Here is a 6,095-nt window from a genome sequence, read left to right as displayed (position 1 = left end):
AGACTTTAAGCTCTTATATCTTTTAATTAAAAACCTACAGTAGTTATAACTGAAACAGTTATTGATGTGACACAAAAATCACCAAACTGTGCATATCTTGTTCTTTTTGTATCACTGGGCATTATGAGTCCCAGCTGAATGTGATGAAAGGGAAGTTTTTACACACAAACCAATAGAACCAGTAGGTGATTTGAGGGGGTGATGAGGGGGATGCCACCCCCCTTGTTACTACCCTGCTATCTCCCCTCTCCATCTCCTAGCAGCAGAGAGACTGCAGGGGCAGAAGGCTTGTTTAGTTGAATATGTTAGTCTAGTCTGCCTGACTCATTGATCCTTTATTTGACTGAAGTTTGTGCAAGTTAGAATATTTGGACCCGACGTTGGCTCTGAAATATCAGTAGCCTGACTGAGCTGTGTATTGATAAACCCGTGGTGCTGTCCATGGTGCTGAAGTAGCAGAAGGATTTGTAATTGCGCCTTTTTCTCTCAGTCCCGCCCTTCTGTCAGTTTCGTCTTGGATCTATAATATTCTCCAAATTATATACTATAAATATGATCATTCAGTAGTGTGTGCTGAGCAGCCTCTGTAACAAAATACTTTAGGAGAAACATGACTACAGATATAGTTTTTACTATAGATGTTTGGTGTAACCTGGGAGTGGATCAGGTCATGTGACTGAGGATATTAACCTGCACTGCACCGCACCACACCCAGCTACTACGGTTACATAATTCCAGTTAAAGTTTATATGGTCAAAACTACACTGTGTTTAGAAAAATAAGCATTATTAAAATGTTTAATGTCCACACACAGTAAAAGAAAAGACCTACACAAAATATGTATTTAGCCGACTGGAAGTTCTATTAAATTGAAACTATAATCGCATTTATAATATCAAGAATTAGGCGAGTCCAATATGATAATCCTGCTGTCATAGCCCTCTGTCACCTAACCCTCCCACTGACCCACTGAAATGCAACACGGAGTTGAGTTAAAAATTACTTTACTATGTTTTGCTGCCTTTGGAAATTATTTAAATCATAATTTAGGAGGTTTTGGCTTAAACTTTCTAAATCTTTTTGTTAATTAATTTAATCTCTCTCACCATCAGCAGAGTTTGCCACTATACTCATCACTACTTTGTGTCATCCTTTCAGAGTTTCTGCAACTTTACAGTAATTAACTGTCAAATCACAATTCAAAGATTCTTCATGCTGAGGTTCAAAAACAGGGTTAAAATCTCAGAGAACAATGATGATAACGACTGAATGAAGTGTCTCAAGTATTCTGAGAGCAGTTCAGCTTTGACTCTGCAGTTTGTACGACTCAGACTGAAGTGAAGCAACATCAGACAGCCGCTGTGTTCGCTCTGAAAGTCTCAAACTGCAGACAGCAGTGGAAAGTCAGAGCCATGAAGGTTCAGATCTGCTGAGCTCAAAACTTCCCTCCTGTTGCATCATGGGACAGTTTGGGGGTAAACATAGAGACAGTCTCAGATTATCAGCAAAACATCTGCTGAGCTCACAACACGACCGAAACCAAACACTGTGAGAAGATCAGAGAGACACGAAGAGACTGTCTGTCTGTCTAACCTTTAACCCCGTGGTTATTACTGTAGCCATGACAACGAAGGTGACCTAACTTTAGGGAAGTAGTAACTTTAACCCACCACATGTTTCCAACCATGATCATTATGTTTAACAGTGATGTGTGACGGTTTTATAAAACACAGACAGATGACGTCATCCTGCTGATTCCTGCCGATAGAGACGCCAGATTAGAAAACGCTGCTATGTGTCGTTCTGGAGTCACCAGCTCTGTTTCAACACACCTGTACCTGACTGCACTGTGACATCATCATCTCAACTCAAAGCTCCACCAACAGACTTTATCGGGGAAAAAAAACTAGTTGACAGTGAGATGCAGTCAGTGATGTTATCTAATCTGTAATCTACAGCATATAAACAAATATAGACAGTTCATTTTAATGTATTTATATAGAGAGAGATTTTACTGAAATGTGGTGATATCTGTAAATATACAGAGTCCACAGAGGAGCTATTGTGGCATGAAGCTAATGTGGCAGCAACAAATATTAGATTTAATCTCTGAGGCTAAAAAAGAATTATATTACATATCAAAAGACATCAGAGCCAGCAGTAAATAACCACAGGGACTGCTGAGATCTGGATCAGATCAATCCACAGCTAGCAGCTGGTTAGCTTAGCTTAGCATAAAGCCTGGAAACAGAGGGAAACAACTAGCCTGGCTCTGTCCAAACGTAACAAAATCCACCTACCAGCAGCTCTGAAGCTAGCTGATTAACACGTCATATCTCCTTTGTTTAATCTGTACAAAAACCAAACAATTCTATGTCTTACGGGGACACCAACACATATTACTGCCCTCCTGTGGTCTGACAGGTGCTCAACGCCTTAATACTCGAAAACCCCCAAAAACTCAAAAGTTGAATAAATGTAGCAGTTCAAACTAAGTTAACTACTATTGTAAATGAGTCCGCCCCACTCTGACCACAGGATCACAGAGATTCACACACTTTTTTCTTCTGTTTCCAGGTGCAAAATGATTAAATTGTCAAAATGATTTATTAAAGATCAGATTTTTGCCATCAGAGGCCAAAGCTCCGATTAATAATCTCAAAATAAACTCATATTTAATTTTCCTTGAAGGTGTTCGACAAATCAGCAGCACGCAACCTTCCTCAACCTCAGAGGTCAAAGGTCACCACATGCTGAGGAAACCTTCCTGTGAGGCAGAGCTAAGGGTTTATTCTCCATCATCTTCATCATCATCATCATCATCATCATCATCACTCTGTTTCTCACATGAATCTCAATATTTTTTGGTTGCCATTGGAGACTGACGGTTTAGATCTGGACTGAAAATGTCCGCCCACACACACACACACACACACACACAGACACACACACACACACACACACACACACACACACACACACACACAGGGAGTTGGTGGATTTTGAGCCTCTTCCTCATTTCTCAGCTGTTGTTCTCTCTTCTTTTGGAGGTTTGACAGTGGAAAAAGCTCATTTGTTCATATTGCCTGATTTTTCTTTTAAGTGTTCTCAATTTTACAACTGTGTGTTAAAGCAGCAGTCAGGTGTCTGTAATCATTCCTCCTGTTCATACTGGATATTAAAAGATCCTTCAAATGTGCTTTAATGTTAGTGATGGAGGATAAAATCCACAGTGTGTCCACACAGTCATTTAAAAGTCTGTGTGAAGCTTATATGGGTCTTCAGCAGTCTGAGTTAGTCATATCAAGTGGATATCTGACACATTTACAGTCTTTTTAGCATCAAATTCCCTCTTTGTGTTTCCTCGGACAGTGTTTCCCTGTTGAGCTGCAGGTGGAAGTATAGTAACAAAAAGAGGAACTTTGGCACTAAAAAGACTGTAACGTTGAAAGATATCTACTTGATTTGACTCATTTGGACGCTGAAGCTTCATATTAGCTTCAGATAAACTTTAAATACATTTTTGCACAGAAGGAGGACTGTGGATTTTGTCCCCCATCACTTCCATTGTAAGGTCATTATGAAGGGATCTTCTAATGCGCTGGTGTCGGTAACACGTGCACTGGAACCTGAACATGTGGAGGAACGTTATGTTCAGCGATGAGTCCAGATTCTGCCTACGGCAGTTGGATCGTAGGGTCAAAGTGTGGAGAAGACGCGGAGAACGTTATGCTGATTGCTGCACCTATAGAGTAACATCCTTTGGTGGAGGCAGTGTGATGGTGTGGGGCGGCATCTCCCTCACTGGGAAAACGAGGCTTGTCATCATTGGAGGCAATCTCAATGCAGAGAGATATCGAGATGAGATTCTGCAACCAGTGGCAATCCCAAATCTCCACAGTCTGAGACCGAACTCTATCCTCCAAGATGACAACGCTCGCCCCCACAGAGCGGGGTTTATCAGAGACTACCTCCAGAGTTTGGGAGAGGAGAGGATGGAACAGCCTGCCAGCAGTCCTGACCTCAACCTCATTGAACACTTGTGGGATCAGCTTGGGCGTGCTGTTCATGCCAGAGTGACCAACACAACCACGTTGGCTGACTTGTGACAAATGCTGGTTGAAGAATGGGACGCCATCCCACAGCAGAGTGTGACCAGGCTGGTGACCAGCATGAGGAGGAGGTGCCAGGCTGTGTTAAGTTTATTACCTTTCCATTTTTTTCATGTGTTAAGTGTTGTGTATGTAATGCTGATTTATATATTCAGTATATATGTGAATATATATTTTCATGAATGAATCAGAACTTTCAGTCCGTTCAGCAGCTCGGCTGCAGAGCTGCAGTCAACATGTTCAAACAGAGTTAGAGCAGACAAACATCCATTAAAAAAGCTTTAAAACACTTTAAGAATCACAAACTCTACACACACCTTAATATAAGCTCAGGCTCCCTTAAACCTCTGAATTAAAGACCTCAAATGTCCCTGATCCTGCAAGACCAGGATTTAAAAATTATCCTTTAAATTAAGTTAATAAATAATAATAACCTTTATTTATGTGTTTAAAACTCAGGTTACAAAGTGTTTCACACACGTAAGTGAATTAAAATCAATAAATCAATTAAACGGAGAAGTTTTAGGAAATAAAAGACATTAACTTTGACTCAAATGAAATAAGAGAAATAAAAAAACAGGACGAGCTCAGATAAAAGTGTGTTTAAGAGACTCAGAACATAACAGCAGCAACATTCAAGGAATAAATTCAACTGTTTTTCACTTAAAGTCACTGACTTTCTGCACATCCCACCTTAATGTGAACACGAGACGTTTAACTGTTCATATTCTGGCTCATAATTCTCTCTCTACACCAAACTTCTGAACCACAAATCTATTTTACACTCATAAACACCTCATTAGCCATTAATCATGTGTGATTAATCCTTAATGAAGCTGTCAGAGAGCAGACAGAGTGTATTCTATTCATTTACGGAGATAAAACCTTCACAATTTTACTATATTACGGTCCGGGAGAACATTTATAGAATGTGAAGAATAAAACAGTATGTTTGAATGATGATTTTTAAGTTTTTTTTAATAAATACGGGTCATATTTGCACATATGTATGTACAAAAATGTGTATCAGCTGCACAAACATTAAAAAAATCATACATTTTATTCCCATTTTTGTATATTCTGGGTGGCTTTAGGGAAAGTCAGATTAAAAGAAATGTGTATAAAGTGTTTTTACTGATCTCAGATGTAAAAATGGGTGAAAGAAGCTGAACAGGATGTGAAGGTTAGGACACGTCTGTCCACTCACAGTTTACTGCAAAAACACCTCAGAGTCTAAAAGGAAAAATATCACTGAGACTCTGGTGTCAAACATTCAGACTCAGTTTGATCTGCAAAACACACACACACACACACACACACACACACACATACTGACTATACCTTCTGATCTCCAGCGTCCAGAAATCAATAATCCAATAAATAGTTCAGAGCTCAAACACACTCCTGTCCTGTGTGTCTCTGACTGACACTCACACACCTCTGGCTACCTCTCCCTCTCTCTCTCTCTCTCCATATCAGTCTTACTTCCTGTTTTTTGACACTCTGTGTGTGTGATTAGTTAGATAATGAAGGCGGATCCACAGACTGACTGAGAGTAATGATGAGACTGTTTTTAGAGGATGATGAGGACTACGTCTAACAGCATGTGTTCACTTTTCACTCTCTGCAGGATTTCACACTTTTTCTTTTACAAAACTTTCTTAGAGGGTTTTTTTTGTGTGATAATTGTGATCAAAATGTTTGCAGGGTCAGGAAGTTGCAATACAATTTCTCTTTTTGCAGTAAAAATGCAGGAATTGGGAAAAACTGAATACTGCAGATCACAGAAACATCTATATTTCAGCTCTAATGTTTAATGTATTTTCTGAACATGAGAACCATGAGGACTCAAAGTTCTATAAACAAGAAAATACTGTACTTGAGTTCCATTATAACATTTATTAAATAAACTTTCAGCTCAACATCAGCAGCAAATAAAATCATCAATAATGTTATTAAAATAAATCTAGTTTGATGTTTATG

The sequence above is a fragment of the Thunnus maccoyii genome, chromosome 21, assembly GCF_910596095.1.
Source record: "Thunnus maccoyii chromosome 21, fThuMac1.1, whole genome shotgun sequence".
NCBI lineage: Eukaryota > Metazoa > Chordata > Actinopteri > Scombriformes > Scombridae > Thunnus > Thunnus maccoyii.
This window is presented reverse-complemented; position numbering follows the sequence as displayed.